Source organism: Giraffa tippelskirchi, chromosome 7 (assembly GCF_054371585.1).
Source record: "Giraffa tippelskirchi isolate mGirTip1 chromosome 7, T2T-mGirTip1v1.2.pri, whole genome shotgun sequence".
In the NCBI taxonomy this organism is placed as follows: Eukaryota; Metazoa; Chordata; class Mammalia; order Artiodactyla; family Giraffidae; genus Giraffa; species Giraffa tippelskirchi.
Window position 1 is genome coordinate 58,937,014 of NC_137281.1, and position 20,440 is coordinate 58,957,453.

The following is a 20,440-nucleotide window of genomic DNA, read 5'->3' on the forward strand; positions in this document are numbered from 1 at the left end:
CGTCACAGGACTAGAGCAGCCCGCCATCCTCACTACGAGCCAGAGGTGGCTCAGACAGTAAAGATTCTGCCTGCGATGAAGGAGAGCGGAGTTTGATCCCTGGGTCGGGAAGAGCCCCTGGAGAAGGAAATGGCAACCCACTCCCGTATTCTTGCCTGGAGAATCCAATGGACAGAAGAGCCAGGCGGGCTACTGTCCATAGGATCATAAAAAGTCAGACATGACTGAGCAACTAACACTTGGACACTTCAACAACAAGGATGGAAAGTGATTTCCCTAGAGCCAGAAAATGAGTACCTGCAAAAGCCAGGTTTAGGAAGCTCCTATTCCAGCTATAGGAGGTTAATTTCAGGTGAAACTTAAGAGAAAACGACCCAGAGGAAAGATCACAGGGGACTGCAAATATGACCTCCCCAGCCTGGGTGCTATGGACCCCTGAGAAGAGATGGAGCATCCCCCACAGTGAGGGGTGCAGCCGGCCTGGGCCCTGGGATTGGCCCTCCTCTCTCCCCAGCATGGGCTACAGATGCGGGGGTCCTGGGTTAGATGGGTGAATCGTTAACACTCCTTCCAGCTCTGGTGTCAGAGAGAGAGCCTGACCGTGACAGGACGCTGGGGTCCCCGCTCAGCCCTCTAGACAGCTGCCTTCATCTGCAGGTTATGGAATAAATGCCAGGGCCCCTGGGGTACTGGCAGCCTGAGGCCCTGCGCGAGTGAGAAGAGGCGGCAGGTTGATGTGTGGATCCACGCCATGGGCTCGGGAGCCACGGCGAGGGTGAGGACGAGGCTGGGAGTGGAGCCCCAGGCCTGACTCCACGCCGTGGGGAGCACTTAGTCCCCGTGGCCGGCCTGTCTCCACCAGCTCCTCTCCAAATCCCGCCCGCCCTGGTTCTGACCTGGCCCCTGTGACCACAGCTGCTCACTGGGAGCTCCACCCCAGCCAGCCCTCCCAGGTCCTTTGCTGCACAGAAGGCTCTCAGGCTTCACGTTCAAGAACCTCTGCCACCCCCTCCATTCATGGCAGTTCAAATTTCTGGGGCCACGCCAAACCACAAAGCCATCAGGGAGCGGAACTAGCATGTTCCAATGAGAAGACATTATTCTAGATGGGGAAACAATGCTCGCACTCGTGAAGGAACTTGCCTAAGGTCATAGCCTCCTGAGTGGAACTGAGATTTAAGTTCCGTTCTACATGGTTCCAAAGCCTGAGACTGGCCAGGGTGTAGAAAGAAGCCCACGAGTTCCTTTAACTGCCCAGAGGCTCAGGGGTAAGAGACAAGGAGACAGAGAAGCTGGGCTTCCCAGGGTCCAAGGTGAAGCTTCGCCCACAGGCCTCAGCAGGGCTCCCAGCTCTAAGCCCCACGCCCAGCCACACTGGTCCAATGTGCTCCTGCCCGAGGGTCTCTTGCACCCTCTCCGGGCACCGTGGCTGGCTGTGCAGTCTGTCAATATCAACAGAAGTCGGCTCGTTGTCTCCTCAGGGCCTCCGTGTGCTCACACCCAACATCTAAGGAAAAGAACTTGGGTTTGCAGGGTCCCGCTCCCAGCACTGTGTGAGCTGAGAGCTGGCCACGAGGCAACCGGCCAGAGAGGCGGTGACTTTCCAGACTGAGCAAGGGATGGAGCGAGGGGTCAGGCTGGGGAGACCTGGTTTCTGGAGGGCGGCCCACTGTGGCCCCTGAAGGTAGACTCCAGCCGAAGATAGCACAGGAGGCTCCGAAGGAAACAGAGGCTCTGAAGGCTCCCAGGCTGGGGCTGCAGTGACTCCTTGGAGCCCTAACAGAGCGGGCATCTGAGGTAACTGGCTGCTTGTCAGGGAGAGAAGCCCCAGTTTCGTCACTGTGTTTAGGAAGAGCAGAGAAGCCGAGTCACCAGGAAGAGCCCTTGCTCTGGGAATCCCAAGGCTGGGCTGTTTGTGGGAGCAAGTGCTGAGGGCAACTGGGGGCACAGGGCGGGGCTGTTGCTAAAGCAGCAAGAACCTTCCAAAGGTCATCGACATGCACTCCAAATCCAGAAGTTGCCTGGTTAAGCCCTTTTATGCACACCCACGACCTCTGGTTGCCACTGCCTAATTCTGATTTCGACCCTTTAACAGCTACTCTGGTCTTTTACGTTAAGCCCATGCCAACACCAGTGTCAAAAAGTCAGGGGAAGGGCACACACTTGGGCACCAGCCCCTGCCTCTCGGGCCCTCAGAAGGAAGGCCAGTCTTCCAGGGCCGCCTGGATGGTGCTGGCTTGTTTATTCATTCAACAGATATTTAAGGAGGCAGGGAGGGGTCGGGGGCTAGTGTGGGACAGTCCATACACATCCTGTCCTCATGGAGCTTCCGGTCCAGTGCAAATACAAAGGCAGGCGAATGACAAATGCCATGATGGAAATTACAGGTGCCGTGAGAGGGAACAGAAGACATAAGGAGGAAACAGCCTGACTCATTAAAATCATGGCAAGAGGGGCTTCCCTGGCGGTCCAGAGGCTGACTCCACGCTCCCAATGTAGGAGGCCCGGTTCAATCCCTGCTCAGAGAACTAAGGTCCCACATGCAGCAGGGAAGACTGAAGACCCTGTGTGCCATGCCGCAACTAAGACCTGGCGCTCAGTCGGGTCCGGCTCTTTGCCACCCCATGGACTGCAGCCTGCCAGGCTCCTCTGTCCATGGGATTCTCCAGGCAAGAATACTAGAGTGGGTTGCCATGCCGTCTTTCAGGGGATCTTTCCAACCCAGGGATAGAATCTAGGTCTCCCGCATTGCAGGCAGATTCTTTACCGTCTGAGCCCCCAGGGGAGCCCAAGACCCAGCGAAGCCAAATAATAAACAAACATTAAATAAACAAACACGGCAAGGCCAGTGAAACAGGGGAGAGTGTTGGAGAGGAAAGTAGGAGGGGCCCAGTTACAATGGGCTTTGAAAGGATTACGATTTATTACGAATCTAATGGGTGGGTTTAAGGGAGGGATGTGTCATGACCTGATTTATATTTTAAAATGGGCCCTTGGAGCAAATTTTTAAAAACCAACAGTACCAAGAGTTGAGAGAGGATACAGAGTATCAAGAACACTCAGTCACCACTGGTGAGAAAATAAATGGTACAACATTTGGGAGGCTAATCTGGCATTACTTAAAAAACATGGACATGAATAGTATTTTTTTTTTTTTTGAAGAAAAATTTAAAAAGAGCTTTCTCATAGAAAATATGGCATGGGAACACGATGAGAGATTAGACAGTTCCCCCATTTGTCCTGGGCTAATTTATTTTGTGATGTCCCGTGTGAGAAGATATTCTGAACAACTAACTGTAGTCTTCCTCTGGTTTGGGTGGAGATGAAGTTTCTCACCCAAAGACTGGATATTTGGAATCAATGAATTATAAAACTGGTGAGTCCAGCCTGCTTGTCCTATGAAGCTGATTTAAAGCTTAAGTTCATGGACTTCCCTGGTGACTGGTCCAGTGGTTAAGACTTTGCCTTCCAATGAAGGGGATGTGGGTTCAATCCCTGGTTGGGGAGCTGAGATCCCATATGCTTCGAGGCCAAAAAAACCGAAACATAAAACAGACAAAATATTGTAACAAATTCAATAAAGACTGTAAAAATGGTCCACATCAAGAAATAAATAAATAAAGCTTAAGGTGAACCATGACAACTGTTTCGTTTTCCCCTAAAATCTTAGCCCTACTTGGGACAATCTATTTCTTCCACTGAGGTTTAATTCACAAACAGTAAGATGCAGAAGCCTTTCGATGTAGAGCTTAATGCATGTTTACCCATGTGTGCATGTGTGTGAGCACCCAGAATAAAATACAGCATTGCCACACACACCCACCCCCTCTCCCCACGCCCAGGGAGCTCTCTTGTGCCCCTTCCTGGCCATCATCTGCTGCTCTACCATTCTGCTGAGTCCTGTCATCATACACTAGGTTTACTTGATTCGTGAACTTCATATAAACACTCCTGCCTGGCTGGCTTCTTTTGCTCAACAGTGTTTTAGAGATTCATCCATGTTGTATGTATCAGTAGTTTATTCTTATCCAAGTTTGGACAGTGAGTTGTTTGCGATTTTTGGTTGCTATGAGTAAAACAGCCCTGACCTTTCTGTACAAGTCATTTTGTGGACACATACTCTCCTTTCTTTGGGGTAAATACATGGGAGTGGAATTATAGGGTCATAGGGTACATATACCAGTATGTTTAACCTTACCAGAAATGATCAAATAGTTTTTCAGAGTGGCTGTAGCATAAGTTTCCACCAGTAATGAATGAGAGCATCATTTGTTTCATGGCCTGAGTATCTTCTATCTTTTTAATTTTAGTTATCCTTGTGGGTGTGTAGTAAACTCTGGCATTTCTACAACCAAATACACATGAACATATGTACCAAGAGACATACATGAATGCTTAAGGCAGCACTGGCTAATAGCTGAGAACTGCCAACAACCCAAATGCCCATCAGAATAGGATGGATAAATTGTGGTCCATTCATGTCATATGGTAAACATGAATGAACTCCAGTTTCAGAAATAAACAGGGATGAATATGACCAAAAGACTATTATGCTGAGCAAAAAGAATAAGTCAGGGATAGTTATAGTGTGAATTCATGAAAAGTTCAAAAGTATGCAACACTAAGCAGTAAATTGTTTAAGCCTCTATACAAAGATGATAAAACAACAGATAAAATCAGGGAAACAATGAAAAATTCAGGGAGTTTGCCTGGAGAGGAAGAAGACAGGTAAGATAAGAAGGGCCTAAAACAAAAAAGAAGAAGGACCTAGAGACTTCAGAAGTACTGGGAAACGTATTACTCTTTATTCCAGGTAGGAAGAACAGAGTATTTTAAATTTTTATTCTTTAAGGAATTTATATGATACACACTATTCTGAATGTGTGATACATTTCATTATAAAATCTAATTTTTTTTTTTTTGTAGGTTAAAACATTTTTTGCTAAGGGACTACTCTGGTTGCTGCATAAGACTAGCAGGGGACCAGAGAGGAGCTACGCCAATATCCTAGGCAGTGGAGGTGGTGAGTGGCTGGATGTTTTCTGAAGGATTTAACTGATGTACGGATAGACGGAGGGTGTTGGGGGTGCCATTCATTCATACAGAAAAGTCAGGAAAGAAATGGATTTGGGTGAGAGAAAAGAAAAAAAAACAACAAGAGTTCTGTTTACAACAGGTTAAAATCTGAGATGCCCTTTAAATATCCATGTGGAAATGGCAACAGGCAGCAGGACGCAGATGTTTAAAGCTCATGGATGAGGTCAGAGCTGAAGTGATACAGCGAAAGTCATCAGAGCATAGCTCATTTTTAAAACTACAGGACCAGAAGACATTATCGAGGGAAGGCCTGACGCAGATAAGAGAAGGCTGTTGGCAGTGACCTTCACAATGGCTGATCCAGAGGTATGGAAGGGGTGAACACCTGACTAGGTGAGAAACGGCCAACATGCAGGGGAAAAGATGCTCAGCATCATTAGCTATCAGGGAAATACATCTTGAAACCACAATCAGGGCTTCTCTGGTGGCTCAGCAGTGAAGAGACCACCTGCCAATGCAGGAGACACGGGTTTGATCCCCAGGCCAGGAAGATTCCACATGCCATGGAGCAGCTAAACCCGTGTACCAGAACTATTAAGCCTGTGCTCTGGAGCCCATGAGCTGCAACTACTGAGCCCATGGGCCACAAGTACTGAAGCCTGGGAACCCAGAGCCCATGCTCTGCAATAAGAGAAGCCTCGAAATGAGAAGCCTGTGCATTGCAACTAGAGAGTGGACTCCGCTCTTTGCAATTAGAGATCACCCCATGCAACAACAAAGACCCAGCACAGCCAATAAATAAATAAAAATTAAAAAAAAAATTTTTTTAAGTTAGGATGGTTAAAAAATCCTACCAGATACCACCCACTAGGGTGGCTATAGTCAAAAAAGGCAGATAATAACAAGCTTGTTATTAGCAGATAATAACAAGATATGGAGAAATTGTAACTCTCATACACTGCTGATGAGAATGTGAAATGGTGCAGCCAGTTTGGAAAACAGTCTGGCAGTCAAAAGGTTAAACACAGAGTTACCATGTGACTCAGCAATTCTAATCTTAGATCTATAATTCAAGAGAAATGAAAATATATATCCACATAAAAACACATATACAAATGATTATAGAAGAATTCATATCAGCTCCAGAGTAGAAAGAATTCAAGGTTCCATCAACTGATGAATAAACAAAATGCCCAATATCCATACAATGGAATCCTAGCCATAAAAACAAAGCACTGATACAGGCTACATGCATGAACCTTGAAAACATGGTGCTAAGTGAAAAATGCCCAACACAAAAGCCTATCTGTGATGTGATTCCATTTGCAGGAAATGTCCAGAATAAAGTCAATTAGTGCAAGGCAATGGCACCCCACTCCAGTACTCTTGCCTGGAAAATCCCATGGACGGAGGAGCCTGGTAGGCTGCAGTCCATGGGGTCGCTAAGAGTCGGACACGACTGAGTGACTTCACTTTCACTTTTCACTTTCATGCATTGGAGAAGGAAATGGCAACCCACTCCAGTGTTCTTGCCTGGAGAATCCAGGGATGGGGGAGCCTGGTGGGCTGCGGTCTATGGGGCTGCACAGAGTCGGACACGACTGAAGCGACTTAGCAGCAGCAGAAGCAGCAGCAGTGACTGCCTGGGGCTGGGGGTTAGAGGAGGTGCAGAGGGACTGTGAGCGGGATGATGAAATGTTCTAAAATGGTTTGTGGCCTAAAATTGCACAACCATGTGACTAGACTAAAACCAACTCACCTGTACACTTGAAACGGGTGAACTTTATGTGAGTTACATCTCAATAAAGGTGTTACCAAAAACCGGGCATGAGGTAAAGTGGAATGCGAGATGTGGAATGCTTGTATACCGGTGGGGATGGTTCAGTAGGGGGAGAAGTTAATGCTGCAGGAAGAAGGGGTTAATGGAGAGGCAAAGTCCTGAGCAGCAGAATGGGCAGCGGGTGGGGGGGGTGGGGGAGCCAGTCCCACAGGGACAGGGCTCAGCAGCCCAGCAGGAGGTGAAGTGCCCGAGCTCAGGCACAGGAGTGCTGCGCCTTCACAGCTGGGGTTGGAGATTCACAGAGACAGAGGAGAAGCAGTCCTCTAAGAGAGGACAGAACCAAGGGGGATTTGGTGGGAGGTAAGGCAATGCTAGGGTCGTCCAAGAGGGTTGTGGTCGCAAAGTTAGCAAATCTGGTGAGACCGTTTAACGATAAATGCCCCCGTGAAAGGCTAGCTGAACTCAAGATGCTGAGGCTGAACAGAGGAACTGGCGACCAGAATCCAGAAAGTCAGGGGCAGCCTTGAGGAACGGCTGGTCTCCCCTAGAGCCTTCTACCCAGCAGGGGATGCAAGCTTGAACAATTACACCAATAGAAAGAACCAAGAGAAGTCAGAGGAGGCCCTGGCCAGCTTGCAGGTGGAAGAAAGGAAAAGCAGGCATGTGGGACTGAGCAGCAAAGCCAGCCCCAAAGGAGAACAGTGGGAATTGGGTTTTGGAGGCAAGTGCGGTTTTAGAGCCAGTCTCTGGTCAGTTCCCAGGAGACAAGCCATCGAATTAACCTAATGAAGCACAGGATAGCACAGCCTCAGACCAGCGCAGCTGAACACAATCTTCTTGGCAGGCAGAGAAAAGAAACGTCAAAATAAGGAGCAGAGGCTGGGGGGGAGGGAGGCTGCTTGAAGCTGGAGCGGGTAGACAGAAGGAAAGAAAATCCCAGCCCAAGACTCTGATAAAGCTTGCTCTTTCCACCCAGTGACACACGGCCTAAGGATGTGTCCCAGAGCCTCCGTGGAAAGGCATCACGCCGCAGATTAGTACTCACGTGTGATGCTTTCTGCGTTTCTGAGCATTCGCAGGCACAGTCTCTCATTCGGTATTCACAGAAGTCCCAAGACAGCCAAACGAGGTCAGCCAGGCAGTGAGGGACAGAGCTTTAATGCCATCCCAGGGCTGACAGCTACAAGGCCAGTGCTCCCTCCACAAGCTCTCACTGCCTACAGAGCGGCTTTCCCACTGACGGGTACAATCACCAGAGCGCTCCCTGTCTCCCAGAACCATTTACTGGGGTACAATCACCAAAGCACTCCCTGTGTCCCAGAACCTGCCTCCTGGGTGTGGCAACAGCAGATGCCCTGGGGGGTGGTCAAGATGCGGAGGAAGGGACCTGACAGCCCCTCCTTCACACTCAACTGGAGCCCACGTCCTTGATCTGAGAACTGCTAGCTTCACCTCTGCATGCCTGGCTGCCTGAAGTCATCCATTGCAACACACTGGCACCAGCCTCTGGCACAGACCCCTCAGTTAGTGACTCAGGCCCCCTCGCTCCCTAGTTACAACCCCTCAGGCCCCGTCTGCTTCAGGAGCCCCTGTTTTACGGCAGGACACCTCACTCTGACTGGATGTCCAGTCTGAGATCTCAGCTCCAGGACTGCTGACGCTGTCCAGACTTGGCAACCAGGAAACCAGAAAGCAAGAGCTAACACAGCTCTTCTAGCCTATAGTCGTCATTCTGGCTAACTTTCCAATAAGCCCTGGAGAAATAAACCATCAGTCTTCATTGCAAGAGGATCAATGGTGCACCCTAAGAAACAGGCTCTAAGGGAGGGATGCTGAGCTCTGGAGCATGGGGAAAGGGCAGAGCAGGAGGATGGTGGGTGTGGGGTCCCGGCTCTGCACCACACCTGCCCTTAAAGGAGTCCCTGTGTGGTATGTTGGTGTCCTGTGGCAGGAAGGAGTCCAGGACTTTGTTATACGTATCTACAGCAGGGAGGAAGCAGTCTGGAAAAACAATACTATCTCAATAGCAAGGCAAAGCCAGACAGAAATAACTGAGGAGAGGCCAGAATATAGCACAAGGAATAAACAAGTTATTTAAAGAACAGAACCACTTGTATGGCGAAGGCCAGGGTGGTTCCTGTTAAGCCCGTGTCCACTGACCAGTCTCTCCAGGCTCCAGACCACTCCTTATTTGCATTTCATCTGGTAGTTGTTTAACACTTGAGTATAACCCTTTACCCCGATGCATCTGGACTTGTGTTACTGTTTTCTCTTTACTAGTTTTCCTTTAGTTCTTTTTCCTTTTCCTGACATGTTGGATTGACACATTATCCCTACTCCCACCACTTTTTACCCTCCTGGCTTGGAAATTATATCCCTCTTCTTTCCTCTCTTAGTGGCTATCTTAAATTGCTAGCATATATATACTTTCCTAACAAGGTCTATGATTTTCAGTAGTACTGTTCTATTTAACAAGGCAGAAACCTGATGCAATTTAAGAATGGTATTCCCTTCTTTACTCTACCTTACTCTTTCTTGCTAATGTGGTCAACAATTTTAGTTTTCCTTCTTTAAAATTAAAAAAAAACAAACTAGACACAGAATCTCTGTTTATGTGTTTTGCCATCTGTGGCAGACACTGTTGGTTGCCTACTAGCAGCCACTCCCCCTTCGTTCCTGCCAACAGAGTCCTGATTTGGCTCAGGCAGCAAAGAACCCAGTCCCAGAAGACAGGCAAGCCTGGACAGGCAACCACAGTAAGCCTGTTCCCTTTTACCAGGAACCAGTGTAGGGATGAACCAGCTCAGGCCAATGAGACGTAAGGAAGTATCTGCTGGGGCCTTCTTGGAAAGATTCTCCTTCCCAAAAAAGAGGCACATTAGAAAGCTTCCTTTTTTTTTATTTTTTTATTTATTTTTTGTCAGCCGCAACTTTATTGAAGCCTGAGTGACACCTGCCCCTGCGACATGGGGCCAGAAAGCTTCCTTTTTCTTAGCAGCCCCCTGCTTGGGAAGTTATAGGGTGATGATATGCTACCTGGAGCTGTAGCAGCCATCTCTCAACCATGAGGAGAAAGATCTTACACCCTTAAGATGGCAGAGCAGAACAATGGAATTACCCAGGGTTTTTCATATCACTATTAGACTACTTGGAGAAGGAAATGGCAACCCACTCCAGTGTTCTTGCCTGGAGAATCCCAGGGACAGTGGAGCCTGGTGGGCTGCCATCTATGGGGTCGCACAGAGTCGGACACGACTAAAGCAACTTAGCAGCAGCAGCAGCAGTAGACTACTGCCCCAACCCTGGAACTCCCTAACTCCACACTTCTCATCATAAGCTTATTAAATATTTTCTGGAGTTTAAGTCACTGTCAGTGGCTGAATTATCTGAATATACATTCAGATAAATTTATCAACATACTATGTCAATTTCTGTACTTGATGTTGGTGCTAGCAATCTTCTCCTTCCCCTGAGTTTTCTTCTTACTAAAGTAAACCTTTGGTGGTTCTTTTAGTCACGATCTACAGGTGATAAAACTGTCTTAGCTGGGGAGGGAAATGGGAGGGAGTTTCAAAAGGGAAGGGATATATGTACACCTATGGCTGATTCATGTTGAGGTTTGACAGAAAATTACAAAATTCTGTAAAGCAATTATCCTTCAGTTAAAAAATAAATTTTTAAAAACTGTCTTAGCATGTCCATAAATCTTTATTTCACCCCACTCTTTTTTTTTCACCCCACTCTTTTTTTTTTCACCCCACTCTTGAATGAGAGCTGAATACAGAATTCCAGCTTCCTTAGACAGTCTTCTATTATCTCTGGCATTTAACGTTGATGAAATGTTGTCTGTCAGTCTAACTGTCATTTCTTTGAATTCTTTATTTCTCTGGTAGTCTCCCCACCTGGTAGTTTTTAATATTTTCCCTTTATTCTTTTTTTTGGCTGCACCACACAGCTTGCAGGATCTTAGCTGCCCAACCAGGAATTGAACCCGTGTCCCCTATAGTGGAAGTTCAGAGTCCTAACCACAGGAGCGCCAGTGGATTCCCATATTTTCCTTTTATTCTTTTTTGGCGGGGAGGGTGATAGTATTCTACTCCCTTTATTCTTATCTGCAATTCTACTGTATTATATCTAGGTATTTATTCTGTTTGGTATTCATGCTGTTACTTCAATTCTGGAATTTTCAGTCATCATCACTTCAAATGTTTTTCTGCCATTTCCTTGATTCATATCTGGAATTCCTACTAGACTTGTAGTAAAGCCTGTCACTCTGTCCTCCACGTCTATCCAGCATTCTAAATTATTTCCTCAGCATGAGTGTCCAATTCATGATTTCTATGTGTTGCTTGATTTCCAGGCTATAGTTATCCATCTTCTTAAGTTCTAATTACACTATTTTTCAATGCTAGAATTTTTTATTTAAAATTTTCATATTCAGCTATTGTTTCTTTTATAACTCCCCTTTCTTTTCTTTAACGAGTTTCTTGTTGCCCTAATCTCTTTGAGGATCTTTAACCTATTTCTATTAAAAGATGTTTTCTGATTACTTTGTTATTTTCATTTCTTCTAGGGTAAATTTTTCTTTGTTTCTGTTCTTTTTTCATATTAGTTTTCCTCACATTTTTTTCTTTTTTAAGGCTGACCCAAACATGGCCACCATCTTTGTGATTTTTTAAATTTTTATTTATTTTTTGGCTGCATGGCATGCAGGATCTTAACTCCCTGAACAGGGATTGAACCTATGCCTCCTACAGTGGAAGCGTAGACTCCTAACCACTGGACCACCAGGGAATCCCTCTTCATACGTTTCTGAGTCTATAAGCGCGTCCCTTCACCATCTAGGGGTTTTCACCTTTGCCTCCCCAGGTCCTTTGGGCCTCCTGGTCTAGAATTACATCTTGCAGCACTAGCTCAGCTTAGATCCAGGCTCTGACACTGGGGTGTGCCTAGGTAAGCATCTTCATGAGAAGCCAAAGCCCCAGGGAACGGGTGACACCAACTGTTTCCCAGCCCCCAGGTTCCAGCAGTGTGCCCAGCTCTAATTCCATGCTTTGTGTTGAGCACTTCAGCGCTGTTACCCCAGATTTCCAGTCGCTTCTGCTTACATCCAGACTCAGAGACCCGCAGGGCTGCAGCTTCTGCCCTGCTCTCCCCTGTGTGTTCTCGCCCCACTTCTCATTGCAGGGATTCTATCATTTTATGTGGGGGGGTGGGGGAATACCTGACTGTGTTTTCAGCATTTTGTCTTTTTTATGTATCACTGCTATGTGTTTAGAGTATACATTTACAGTGTCATCTTGACTGGATGAGCTGGATTAAATTATTCGTACCAAGGAACTAGGCCTCCCCACCGATACCAGTCTCCCGAGAAGGCATATCAAACCATCTCTAATGGGATTCACAAAACTCCAGCCAGGACACTGAAGGAAGTTGACTGAGATGGCCTGGGGTAAGCTGATCAAAAGTTCCAGTTAAAACTGCTCTCCCATCCCCACCCCATCTTCATCCCAGTCCAGGGTGGCCACAGGGGTGGGCAGACACGCAGTCCCATGCCTTCAGCCCCTCTTCCACACCACTTCAGCGTCTCCCAGTGTTTTAGCTGGCCAGGAAAACCTGCATACTGGCCACATGGATACTCTTGATGAAAGGCCCATCTGACTCCCTTCAAGACCCCAGCCCCCTGCAGCAGGCCCAGCCTTTAGTCTCAATTACATCAGGACAGCAGTGAATTCGGGGGCCAAATTCTAGTCTGGGCTGTCATCAGGCAGCTAGACACTTTTTCTTTCCAGGACAAGGTTCTTGAACAATCAGAGGAAGGCTCCCCCACGCCCCCCTCTCCTTCCTCTCTAATTATGTTCTGTTTGTTTCCTGCTGACCATCACTTTGACTTCCAAGCCACTGTGACCTACCTTCTTGACTCAGACCCCTCCACTGCTTGTTTTTTCCAGCAGCTAATGGATTCTGAAGGTTCTGCCCTCAGCTCGTTTCCTCCTTTGCTTCTCTATGTGTCTCTTCCAAATAAGAGCCTGACCTTCTACCCTAGACTCCAGACTTACATTCTCAATCACCTCTTTAGCCATGTGGCATTTCAGACTTAAACACATCACCTTCCTGCATTCAAAAGCATATGAGATGGAGACGCAGCACTCTCATTCATGTGGCCAAAGTCAGGCTCACATAGCATCCAGAGACTCTCTAAACCAGGCCACCCTCCTAAGCCTCATCTCTCACCATGCCATTCCTCTAGGGGTTATGAGCTAATTTGGACCATAGGCCAAATCTAGCCCATATTTATTAAGATCCTGCACAAAACCTAAAAAGACATGGACATGGTACTTAATTCATTACCTAGCACTGGCCTTTGTATGACAGGCATCAAAAAATATTTGTCCATAGGGGGGAGAAATAATTTAGAAGTTTGGGATTAATATATACACACTACTACGTATAAAACAGAGAATCAACAAGGATCTACTACATAGCACAGGGATCAATATTCTATAATAACCTATACAGGAAAAGATCTTCCGAAAAAGAATGGATATATATGTAACTAAAACACTTTGCTCTACTCCTGAAACTAACACAACATTGTAAATCAACTAAACTTCAGTACAAAATAAAAATTGTTTTAAATCTGTTCAACTGAATATCATCTCTCTATATAACCCCAGGGTTGTAAGAAGCAGAAGAAATAAGGGTAATGAAAAACGCTTTGAAACCACTTTCATAAATCATTATGTAAATATGCAAACGGAAATGATAATTATAATCAGCCCCCACTCTTTCAGCTGTGACATTCTAGAAATGAAAGCTTTCTCTAATTTCTTGCAGACCACCAAGAAACATGAAACCTCAGGTACAAACCAGATTTCACAAGTCAGAGGCAAGGAGAAAGGTGAGTGTATAAAAGCTAAGGAAGCTGCCTGGATGGTAGGAATGGTTGAGGCAGCCCACTCTTAGTTTCCAGCAGAGACACCAGGGCTGCTAGGATGCGCCTCTCTGTGGCCGCTCCCCTAAGCACCACAGGCTGCTGGCTAAGTTCTCTCTAGCGGGGACTTGTCAGATCTCACGACCGCCCACCCCAGCTCAGAGTCCTTCCCAGTCAAGCATTCTAAAATGGGGGGGGGGGGGAAGCACCTAAAAAACTTGGCTTCAGATTCTGGTTTTGCCGCCTGTCAGCTATGAACCATTTAACCTTTCTGATCCATGCCCTTTTCTGTAACGTGGAGATATCTCGGAGAGTTTCTGTAAGGACGAGAGCCAGAAAACTTCCACCTCAGTGCCTGCACTCCCTGGCTGGGCAGGTGGGGGCCACGGTTCAGTCAGCCCCAGACCCAGCGTGGCCCTGGAGAGGCATGGCAGGTTCCTCAGTGCCCTCAGCCCCACCGCAGCCCCCTCCTCCCAGGCTGGGACGGCCAAGGCCTTGCCCAGAGCTCCCTTCTGTGCCTAAGCACAGGCACTGCCCGCCCAGCCTCCGAGCCCACAGTGGCAGCTTCCGGGGGGCGGGGTGGGCAGCAGAGGCCTGAGGTCTCAGAGCCAGCTCGGCCCCATGGACCTTCACCCCCAGGCCACGCAGTAAGTAATGCTGTGTCCATCCTGCGGCAGAACCTGTGGGTCACAGAGCCTGTCACCTGGTGCCTGACTTCATCACACATTCAGAACACAAGCCTGCCCTGAGCTGCTCCCTTTTTTTTTTCAGCCATGCTGTGTGCAATGTGGGATCTTAGTTTCCCCAACCAGAGATCAAATCTGTACCCACTGCATTGGAAGCTTGGGGTCTTAACCACTAGACTGCCAGGGAAGTCCCTGCTGCTGCTGCCGCTAAGTTACATCAGTCGTGTTCGACTCTGTGCGACCCCATAGACAGCAGCCCACCAGGCTCCGCCGTCCCTGGGATTCTCCAGGCAAGAACACTGGAGTGGGTTGCCATTTCCTTCTCCAATGCGTGAAAGTGAAAAGTGAAAATGAAGTCACTCAGTCGTGTCCGACTCTTCGTGACCCCATGGACTGCAGCCTACCAGGCTCCTCCGTCCATGGGATTTTCCAGGCAAGAGTACTGGAGTGGGTTGCCATTGCCTTCTCCGAGGGAAGTCCCTAAGCTAGTTCTAAACAGCTCACCGAGGTCCATCCCATACTTGGCCACCTCTGTGACTCTCTAGAAACAAGTTGGCAGCAAGATTCTACAAAAAACAAAGTTAATAAGAGAATTTCTTCACAGGGCTGAAAGCCTCTAACATTAAGAGAGGCAGGAAGTGGACTTCCCTGACAGTTCAGTGTCAAGACAGCGCTGCCAGCGCAGGGGGCATGGGTTCCATCCCTGGTTGAGGGAGACCCTGAATGTGGTGTTGCAGTCTCCCCCACCAAAAACAGAAAGACAGAGGCAGGAGACAGGCAGAAGACCCTGAAGGTAAGAGACTGGAAAAGAGATCTTTGAGAACTTCTGGAGGCAGAGGGAGTGGGATGAGTAAATGGATGAATGGTGGCCTGGGGCAAGCCAGAGAGGAGTCTGGAGAACCTGAGGTCTAGACCTTATTGCCCAACTCTGCCTCCCAAGTGCAATTAAACTTGACCACACCGCCTACCAAGGTCAGGAGACAAGGGTCCTTAGAGTCTGCTCTGACTGCCTTTAAAGATAAGGTTCAAAGCGCCAGGTGGCTCGGCTATTCGTCACTGTTTACAATTTGGACCTCAGTCATACCAGAGATGTAAGGAAGAGCCGCAGAGAAGCTGCCGGGCCCTCCTTTTCCTTCTGCACCTTGTCTGAGTGTCCAGGGGACGTTTCGGATCTCAAGAGCAAAGCAGAGGATGTGTTCTTTCAACAAGCATCTCCTGCACCGGGGAGCGGCAGGCAGCACAGAAGAGCCCCAGCCCTCCCCCTCCTGTGCAGCCACTTCACTGACCAGTAGCAAAGCTCCTTCTGCAGCCTCGCAGCTTCTGCTCCATCAAGGAGCAGAGCAAGGGGAATCCCGCTCTAGGAGGCTCCACCAGCCCCTATGGTCCACCTACCACCCAGGGCTCCCTGGTTTTGCTGGCCAGGCTCCCCATAGGAGAGCTGCCCTTCCAAGGGCAGCCAACTCTAGAGACCAGCTGCTGGCCTCACCTCTAAAGAGGATGGAGCTGGGGATGGCATATCTCAGAGGACTTAGGGGGGTATAACCAGAGCAATGCCCACCAGCTAGAATGGGTGTGGCGGGCAGAGCCGAGGGCTTCCAGAAGGAAGGGGTGAGTCAGAGCCTCAGCTCACAGACCCCTGGGGAGAAGCATTGTCCAATGCTTCTCATCCAGCTAACGCTCATGGAAGAGAGCACTCTCTGCTCTTCTCAGAAACATGGGTTAATCCAATCCTTCTCAACACCAGTTCCCCCAAACGCACACACACCCTCTGCCCTGGGGTGGCAGGGCGGGTGTAGGTTTGATAAAAGGTTTAGAAGAGAGGCTCACTGCATTTCATTGCCCCTTGCCCCTGCCGGAACTGAGTGAACAGGAAGAGGAGTAGATAGTCTCCCCAGGAAACCAACCTCCATCTCCCCAACGCGTACACCCACAGAGCAGGGGACCAGCCAGGGAACACCTGGCCCACAACCCCCAAACAACTGCCTGGAGCACTCCCAGCAATGGCGTGCAGACTGAGAAGGAAACTCCAGGGGCTGGGCACAAAGGGCAAATGTTCTTTCCCTAATTTCCAACCAGCCCTCTGAGATGGCACCCCAGGAATCCTGAATCTGATCACTCCCACCCTCACCACTAGGGAAGGGACAGGACTGGTACTTCCATTACCCACCACCGCCCTGGTCCACCCCGTCCCTAGCCTGCACCGGGCACGGGGCTCCGGACAGGGCTCTCGGCCTGGCACTGAAAGACCGGGAAGGTTGGTGACCTGAAGAAGCTGATGGAGAAGGCTGGAGCTAGGGTCTACACTAGTCCTGCCAGTGCATACCCAGGGAAGGGAGAAGCTGTGCTTCTAGAAGCTTCCAGGCTACCATCTCCGTGACTTCTAGCCAGGCCTTGGCCCAGGCTCAGAGTTGAAGGATTCAACTTAAAACTCTAGCGTCTACCCCTGCATCCTTTGTGGGATGGCGGACGGAGGAGAGAATGCTGGAGAAGAGGTCCTAACCTAGAGGACCAGCACAGTGACCCTGCAGGAGAAGAGCCCAGGAGGCAGGGCGACTGATGCTTTGAGGGCAAGGAAGGCCACAGGATCGGGGTCTGTGTCGTCATGGCACACGCATGATTCAGCACGACTGCAGGCCCTCAGCAATCAGAGGGCAGACACCAGCTCCTCCTGGGGGCACACTGGGACGGACCTGGCCCACAGCTCTGATCTGTGGGACCAGCTCCAGTCCCCAGGAATGCTCACAGAGCTCCTGGGATGCAAGAGTCCAGAAGCAATGCTTCCGGGAAAACAGTAGCCCTAGTTCCGGGGTTCTCCAGCCCCCCAGCCCGGGGCGGGGGGGGAGTAAGGAATGCCCTCTCCGCGTGGGCCAGCGTCACACTTGAAGGTGCGAGTGAGAACAGGGCTTTGTGTCCTCTGCCCCAGGACTGTGCCAACCTCCTCCCCTTGGTCGGGATACCCTCTGGTTGGAACCTTTCAATCCTCACGGCCCACCCAAGCTACCCAGGTGGGAAGTCTGCCGAGCCATTGGAACCAGGCAATATCGTGAAGGGGACGGCCAGGGCTGCAGGACAGAAGCCTACTTTGTCGGCTGCAAATTTCTCTAAAGGGCTCCAGCCCTCCTCCAGCAGGGGAGGGCCAATGGGCTGTAGACAACCTCCCGTATTCTATCCATCCTGCCCCCTCATTTCTTTATCAGGTGGCAGTTTTATTTTTCTGTGGCTTCATCTCAACACTGGGCATGAAATGGAACCACCTTGTGTGCTGGTGGGCAACAGTGTGGGGTGTGGAGGCCCGTCTGGGCACCACTCACATGCCAGGCAGGAGGCAGGCTGGAAATGCCGATCTGTGGTCAGGTGCTTATCTCCTTTATCAAGACTAGATGACTTCAAAGTGTTCTCTGTTATTTTTTAAACCAGACCAATCTTTCGCCCAACTCACCCGGAAACTTTCATCAACCAGGCCAACTTATCAGTTTCTATTCTTGCTGCCCAGTGGGAAGAAGGAGCCAGGTGGTGAGACGTATGTAACTCCTGCCAAGACCAGATGCTGGAGGAGCCACCAGCCCTCTGCAGCAGCTCATGGGCTAAGCTGGGGCCTGAGCGCTGTGTCAAGAGAATGCCTTCCTGATACAAGGCTTACTTAGGATAAATGAGGCAGCACTGTTACAGGTACAGCCCTGTTGGTGCCAGTTCCCTGGGGGACCTTGGGAAGGAGCCATATTCCTTCACAGTCAACCCTAAAGGAAATCAACCCTGAGTATTCACTGGAAGGACGACTGATGCTAAAGCTGAAGCTCCGATGCGTTGGCCACCTGATACGAACAACTAACTCACTGGAGAAGACTCTGGTGCTGGGAAAGACTGAAGGCAAAAGGAGAAGGTAGAGGATGACACGGTTAGGTAGCATCACCGACTCAATGGACATGATTTTGAGCAAACTCTGGGAGACAGTGAAGGACAGGGGAGACTGGCATGCTCTAGTCCCTGGGATTGCAAAGAGTCAGACACAACTTAGCAACTGAATAACAACGAGAAGAGATGACCCACCTGCTCTGGGGAGGACTCAAGGCAGGACAGGCACCAGGGCTCCTTAGACAGGGAGACAGGTCAACGCTAGGAGACCAGAGACTCTGGAAGAAAGGCATGCAGAGATGCGCTGGCCCTAGGGAGCCTATCTCAGGTGGGGAGAGTACCCTGAAAACCCTGGAAACAAACCAGGAACCTGTCCCTTGTGAGCCAGACTGTTTTTATTCTTCATACACCTTATCTTTAGCTTTCTTTTATTCTCCTTTTATATTTATTAATGTCTTTTGGAAAGGTCAGCCTGTGACAGCTATGTTAATGAAAACCCAAAGGAGGTGTCTGCATCCACGCCTGGACCAGGAGATTAAAGGGAGTGATGTCATCTCTCTCCCACCCCGGGACTGGAGGTGGAGATAAGCCCAGGGGTGGGCCCCCCGCTCAGCCTGCGTCCTCCGGAGTCATCTTTCCAACAGAAAAGAGAGCTGTGCGATCCAGTCAGAGGCCCTGAGCTCATGCCCTGCCCAGTGCCACAGAGGCGCTCCCAGCACCAACCCCCCAGGACACATTCCTGCCCTGTGCCCGCACTAATCCCTGGGTCACTAAGAGTCAGCTCCAGGGGGCAGGGAGCAGGTGGCTGGTAAACTGTAGAGACCAGCGCACACCTGCTTCCATTCCTCCCTGGCTCCAGCTAAGCCATCATCCTTGTCACCGAGGAGCTGATAATACGCTGTGAGTGGCTCAGGCAGGATCTCTGTGGGGAACGAGCCCCAAGGATGCTAGGCAGGTAATCCGCTTTACCACTTCAAGGTGGCAATATTGGCTGCCCTGAGGTGAGCAAAGGCAGGCCTTCCCCTTGCCCTGCCTCGGCCCCTTGCCCTGGGGTGAGGGGAGCCATGCTGGGGAGCAAGAGCCCTCCCCAGTCCCAACCACAGAGAGCGGCTGACCCTCCCGGACTTGGCCTGAGTTATACACTCCCTGCTAAGATAATAACTGTCATAACATCCATTACTGGTGTCAACTTTGGGGAACATGGAGAGGAGGAATATGGAGACCAGGGTCCGTCATGAGAGTCCCTAGGGAGGGATACCTTTTGACTGGCTTAGTTACGTGCCCTGGGTTACCAGGGGATGGCCAACATGAGGGTGTCTGTCTGGAGCTTGGGTTGTAGGAGTGACCAGGGGCCCCAGGGCCTCCTCCCAAGCCCCTCGCCTGGTGAGATGAGGCAGCCCCGCTTCAATACGTGTTTGTGAGTTTAGTTCAGTGGACTCTGGACTTCAGTTCCAGGACTGGCTCTATCTGAAAGTTGGTGAGTCTAGGCAAATCGCACCTTTCTGGTACTCAGGTCCTCCATCTGTAAAATGGGCATGATGACGCCTGCTGCCCTGCTTACCTCACAGTCACTGTCAAGATGAAGTGAGTGATGACTGTAAGCTGCAAGGCACTACCTACCTGAGGTGCTGCTGGGTTTCAGCGTCACAGAGGGGAGGGAGGCAGGGACGAGCGCCGACACTGTGGCTCGGCCTGCAGGAGCAGGAGGCCTGGCCCAGGCTGGCCGAACTCTGAGAACAGGACCCCAGGCAGAAACAGGTGGGTCAGAGAGCCTGAGGGAGCCAGGCACGCGGGGCAGCCAGAGCACTGTGGCCAGGCTGCGTCGGCAGACAGCTCAGGAGACCAGCCGCGCCACTAGGTTTGTGGTGGTGTCATCTGTGGGGGTTTGTTTGCTTTGTTTTTGGCCACAGCACACGGCTTGCAGGATATCAGTTCCTCATCAGGGATTGAATTCGGGCCCTGCAGTGAAAGTGTGGCGTCCTAACCACTGGACTGCCAGGGAATCCCCACAGAGCTCTTTCTGCAACACGCCACTCTTGGCTCTGCCAGGCTGAGCCAGACCTCCACACCCTCACAAATTGAAAGTGACGGTGAACTGAGGCCAAGTCGTCTCTGTACCTGAAGCCAGTACCGCCGTCCTGAGGGTCATCC

At 49.8% G+C, this 20,440-nt stretch overlaps 1 protein-coding gene across 2 annotated transcripts in view; it reads right to left on the bottom strand.

Annotated features, from left to right (window-relative positions):
- Positions 1 to 20,440, bottom strand: part of ST3GAL2 (ST3 beta-galactoside alpha-2,3-sialyltransferase 2) — a 58,508-nt gene that overhangs the window by 26,525 nt on the left and 11,543 nt on the right. The gene's annotated exons all lie outside the window — the stretch shown is intronic.